This window comes from Papio anubis, chromosome 10, assembly GCF_008728515.1.
Source record: "Papio anubis isolate 15944 chromosome 10, Panubis1.0, whole genome shotgun sequence".
In the NCBI taxonomy this organism is placed as follows: Eukaryota; Metazoa; Chordata; class Mammalia; order Primates; family Cercopithecidae; genus Papio; species Papio anubis.
In genome coordinates this window covers 33,652,480-33,658,479 of record NC_044985.1, presented here as the reverse complement: position 1 = coordinate 33,658,479, position 6,000 = coordinate 33,652,480, and positions in this window count along the sequence as shown.

The window sequence follows — 6,000 nt, the reverse complement described above, 5'->3', positions numbered from 1 at the left end:
TACCTTTTTGTAAGAAGAATTTGCCTCTAGCAGATACCTATGAGCACATTCAATCTGAAATAAACAATTTTCAAGGAGGAGAAGGCTAGAAATGGTCCTCTAAAAATATAGCGGCAGAAGTAAACTTTGTTTTTTCTTTATATAGATTCTTGTTATGTTTCCCAGGCTGATCTCAAATTCCTGGACTTAAGTGATCCTCCTGCTTCAGCCTCCAGAGCATCTGGGATTACAGGTGTGAGTCACCATCTCCTATAAACCTTATTCTGCATACATTATTTCTTGTAATTAAATGGTATTTTTTTAAGTAAAGTAGTTTTATCCTCTTATTCAAGAGGAGAAACCAGAAGATCAAAGTGCCAATAATTTAATTAAAAATATGCCTCTAGTATGCAGCAGAGAAGAAATTCAAATCCTGCTCTGTGATGCCAAATATTCTACTCATGCCTCCTCACTACAAGACTCTGCTAACCCTCTCTACACATAATTGAACCAGATCCCATTGTAGCTACAAAAGTAGTCAGGATTGTCTGAAATTTAGTTAGAAACTCTTCTAAATTGCCTATGTACAATAGTCAGCAATCTGCAAGGAAAATCTGTAAGATAAATAAAACCTGGCGACTGAGTTTTTAAAAAGAAACCACCAACCCAAAACTCTGACATAAGGAAAACAAAATCAAAGGCTGACTGAACAAACCTTTACTCTGGGACTGATTTGTTTAATGTGTCAGAGTAAAGCCCCATCCAGTCAACTGTCCCCTGATGAGTACTCTTGGAAACTCAATTCCTTGTATGCTTTGGGCAGCTTTATGCCAGCTTGAACTCTTTAGCCAGACATTCTCCTCTAGATCCAGGTCCTCATAGTTAAAATTACAGGGGAATTTACAGCACCACATTCCTCCTCTCATGTGGTGGGAGGAAAGAGAAAAGAGTTTCACCATCCCTTTTTAAACAATGATTTAAACTCTTTCAAGACTTTGTGCTTTTTATTGAACCATTTATGGAAAATTTTGAAGAGGTTCAGTGAATTCCATTGAAATGGAACTTAAATTAAAAGGAATTTCTTCCTCCTGGAGTTCCATGGTATTTATTCGACTCTCACATCAATTAGGCTATGAGTCACTCTTTTTAAGAGGCAGTTTGGTTAGGTATCTTATTTGGCCTTAATTTAATAAAACGGAAGCTGTTGAGCTCAGTAATTACTACCTTGCTGGGAGACACTTCTGCTTTGAATGCTTTGACTCTTTCACAAGCACAGCTGAAGGTCTGAATGCTGCCATATCTATTTGTCTTTATTCTCAGAGTTTGTATTATTGAAGGTTTGCATAGCTTCCAAGAACATCACTGTATTTGAGACTTAGATATTGAGTATAAAGGCATTTCAGTGTAATATTTGTAACAGAAACTTTCAAAAAAAAAAAAAAAAAAAGAATTCAAGTGATTGTAAAAGCTCAAAGGAGCTGAATAAAGGAAAAGTTCAAATTTGAGAAAAGGTTGGAATTTCACCATAATCTGAAGGGCAATAAAGAACCCATTGAACATGATTCTTAGAATCAAACCATTTCTCACATGGAGGCTGAGCACACATATTTCATGGGCTAAGGTAAAAGCAGGGAAGGTTGAAAATGTTTGTCTCTGTCATAGCTGCTTCTTTTTGGCTCTCCTCCCAGCAGCTTCAGTGCTGAGGCTACTGGCAAAGGAAACACCAGGGGATCGGTGAGTAAGAACTTGTCAAAGGAACAAAGTCTGAAGATGGAATGGAAGAAGAGGAGAAAATCTTCCACTAAAAAAAAAAATATATTAAAATCTCATCTTCAAGGAAATACTGAATCCACATAGCACTCCCCTCCCCTCCCCTCTCAGCCATGGCATTACTCACCATCTCACAGAGGAAAAAGAGAAATATAAAATAAAAAGTGGAAACAACCATTAAAAATACTTAGCCACTCCCATGTGTCCTGGGAAACTGAGAACACAGTAACTACCAAACAAATTACACGATGTCACATGCCAGATACTTAAAGGATAACATCACCCCATCTTTAGAAACAGAAAAAAATAACAAAAGCAACAGAGCCATAACTACATCATGTATATCTCTCTCCTCTCATATGTCTATGAAGTATTTCATACAAATATAGAATGTATGTAAACGCCAATGAGAAAAAAAAATGCAATAGCAAAAGAATTTGTATACAAATGTTCATGTCAGCTTTACTCATAATAGCCCCATACTAGAAACAACCCCCAAGTCCATCCATAGGTAAATGGATAAACAAATTATAGGACATACACACAAGGAAATATATACAGCTAATAAATAAATAAAATGAGGGAGTATGCAAACCACTGATACATGCAAAGACGTGGATGTATTTTAAAATTAGTATACTGAGTGAAGTAAGCCAGACAAAAAGATTACAAAAGAAATATCATTTACATGAAATTTTAGGAAGAAAACCATCTTTAAGAGAGAAAGCAGATCAGTGGCTGGTTGGGGAGAGAGGGTAGCTACTATTCATTACAAAAGCACATGAGAATTTTGGGAAAGCTGATAGAGATGTCATACATATGATTATGGCAGTGGTTATAAGAGTATAAACATTTGTCAAAACTCAATTTCACGTTTAAGAGAGGTGTATTCAATTGCATGAAAATTAAACATACTTCAATAAAGTGTATATTTAATGCGATGCATGCAGGAAGGAAAAAAAACAAGCCTAAAACTTGGATATTCTCTTTAGAGCCTATGCCTATACCAATAAGTATAGGTAAAAATACAAATATAGTCAGAATATTGGTTGTATAAAGCCACCTGGGATGTTGCTTTATGTGGAGTTTTTTATCCAAAAGAAAGAGGAGACTCCCTTCTCTTCACCAGGCTCCACAAGGGCAAATAGCTTTTTTGTAAGGCAGGCAATAAAAGATAATGGAACTTCCAGAGATAGTTTTCAGGCAGAGACTGTCCTTCATTTTCTACTCAAGATAGTATTAAGCAATAATTAGATGTTACACACATTAGTTTCTCAGCCTTCTCTTGGGACACGCCTTTGCTCAAACTGTTGAGAATATTTGGAAGCACTGAAACCAGCCCCACCCCCCATCTAACATGTGTGGACAAAAACACGTACATTCATAGTCAGCTCTGTGGACACTGTAGCCACACTTTCCCCATGAGATTATCTGTTTCTTTTGTTAGCAAAAACAAATAAACAAAAACAAAATAGTTGACAGTTATGATGTTAAATTATATTTTCAATTTGGACATTGAAAGGCAAGTTTCTCCTATTCTCTAATGAAAATACAACAAAGAAGCGAGCATACAAAAATTAGCTTCACCTAATACAAAATATAAAGGCTGTAGAAAGGTTTTTTCTTTCATTCTTTTTCCCCACCAAGTTAAAACTTAAATAAATTATCTGATAGGCCTACAACAGCCTAGGCTTTGCTGTAACATTAAACTCTGTGTAGTCAGAGTTAAATAGTAAGTAATAATGTTCTACCAACTTAATATCCACTATTTGTTTCTAATATGCATAACAACCATAAGAGATAGGTTCTGTTACTAACACCATTTTACATATGTAGAAACTGGGATATTGAGAGTGAGGTAAACTTATCTGCAGTTGTACAGCTAGCAGTAGGTATACCTAAACACAAATGTAAATAGTCTGTCCTTAGTTTACACAGTTTTACCCACCACACTACAGTGCATTGTCATTTAATGTGAACAGGCTTTGACCTGCCATCAACAGGTGTCTCCCTTGCCTGCCATATGTCTTAATTTGTTTGTCTTTGCAGAATTATGGGCTACCTTGACTCAAAGTGCCAGGCATGGTCCTAATATGTGAGTCTCCAGGAAAGTGGGTTCAATATCAATGAAAATTTTCAGAAACCAATCTGTAGGGGCTATTTTTCTTTTACCTGAAATTTAGGAGATCCCAAAGAAAGGTATATTCTAAGCAAGACAGTCATTTTTTCCTTTGTTCTTATAATAAATAAAAAATAAAAAGCATCACATAGTACGCTAAATGCAACACTTCTCATGTTTTAATTACTGTAACATTTAATTAAATATGGTAAGCCTCATTTTAGATGAAAAATGGGTTTTGACGGACTAAATAAGTTATTGAAGGTCAAGCATCTAGTAAGTGTTAGAATTCAGAATCAAAACAAGTTTTGTCTGTTTCCAAAGTCTGCATCACTAATCACTAATCTGTAGAGATTTAACAACATAAGGTGATTCGCTTTTCAGCCAACTATGACTGACCCTATATGGGGATAACTCTAGGAGAAACCTAGGAGATGGGGAAGAGCACTAAATGGCTGAATCTGGCATCGATTGCTGCTTTTTTCCTACCTCAGAGAATAATCTCTAAAGTAATTATGAATTGTCTATTGTTTGAATGCGTCCTGTATGACTAATATTTTTAAGTGCTAGCTTAATTACCTATTGCAGAACTTTTGCTACCTGAAAATCTAAAACAAATACCTGAAAAGCATGTAATTCATATTTGAGAATACCCTGCTGAAAAGATTCTTATAAACATGGTATGAGGTGATATGCCATATCTTTCTACCCTCCATATGTTCTCCATTATCACTCATAGGATCCTGGAGCTCTGTTGTAAATATTAAATGAAAAGAATAATTTTATTTGGCTTCAAGTACTGAATCCAAGAAGGTTTTTATTATTAGGTTGCCTTATTTCTTTCATTATTTCTGATGTATATCAATAAAGTTTCTATAATAATTTATATAGCATTATATGCTTAAATAATACAGTAGGGGTAAGAAAACAAAGACTTTAGAGAATCCTAATGACTCATGGACTTAAAATAAAAAGATGGTATTCATTTTTAACATAAAATAGAAGGATTTGATCCTAGTAAAGTTTTGTCTTTCAAATAGCTAAGATAGTTGACAACTTTTTGAAAACGTTTTCTTTAGCTTTTCATAACATTAGAATAAAGCTTTTTTTATTTTCAATTTTTAGAAATCTATGTTTTAAATATTCAAGATCTAAAGTGATAACAAGTTTTGGGGGATAAATAAAACGAGGGATCTACAGAGCAACCTAGCACACCAACAGCCACAAGCAACAGAGTCTCAAGAAAAACCTGCTCCTCCTAGCCAAGTGATCAGGACAGGAGCAGCCTAACAATAAAGCAAATGTTTAGACAGTAAACACTCTACTCAAACCAAACACCACAGGAAAACCTGAATTTCAACGCATCCCTACAAACACAGACTAATTGGTGAGCCTAGACTTCTACCCGCACACAACCATAACTAAGTGTCCCTCCAATCCCCACCAGAGTGGTGCCCAAGGAGGCCAAGGGGTAAGCAGAAACTTCTATTTCTACCCCTGGTAGCAAGCCCTTTTCCAGTTGTAGCATCAGTAGAGACCACAGAAGGGCAAAGGGTGATTCTGTAATTCCACTCTCACCCATCCATAATGAAGTGTCCTCCCAATGGGGTTGGTATCAGAGGAGGCCTAGTGGAGAATCAGAAATTTCACCATCTCCCAGATATGATAAAGCTAACCTCCCCATACCCTCAACCCACCAGTGTCAGTGGAAGCTAGAAAGAAGCAGTAATAAAGCACTTTTTCCCTTCCCAGGCAGCGTGGTATCAGTGAAGACTTAATGGAGAGCCAGAACTTCAAACTCTGCCTAACAATAATGAGGACTCTCTCTCCAACTGAGGTGTCACAGAGGTTGAAGAGGGAACCTGGACTCTACTACCATTTGTCAGTAATGATGTAACACCTTCCTTTAAAGGACGCCAGCTAAAACAAAATATTTAACTAAGATCCATGGTCTCATAACGAAATACCCAAAATGTGCCAGTACAATAAAAATATCACTTTGATGTCATAACAAGAACCAGACAAACTGCAACTTAAATAAGAAAAGATAGTCAATAATTCACCAAGATGACATAGATGCTGAAAATCTCTGACAAGGATTTTAAAGCAGTTATTATAAAAATGTTTTATTA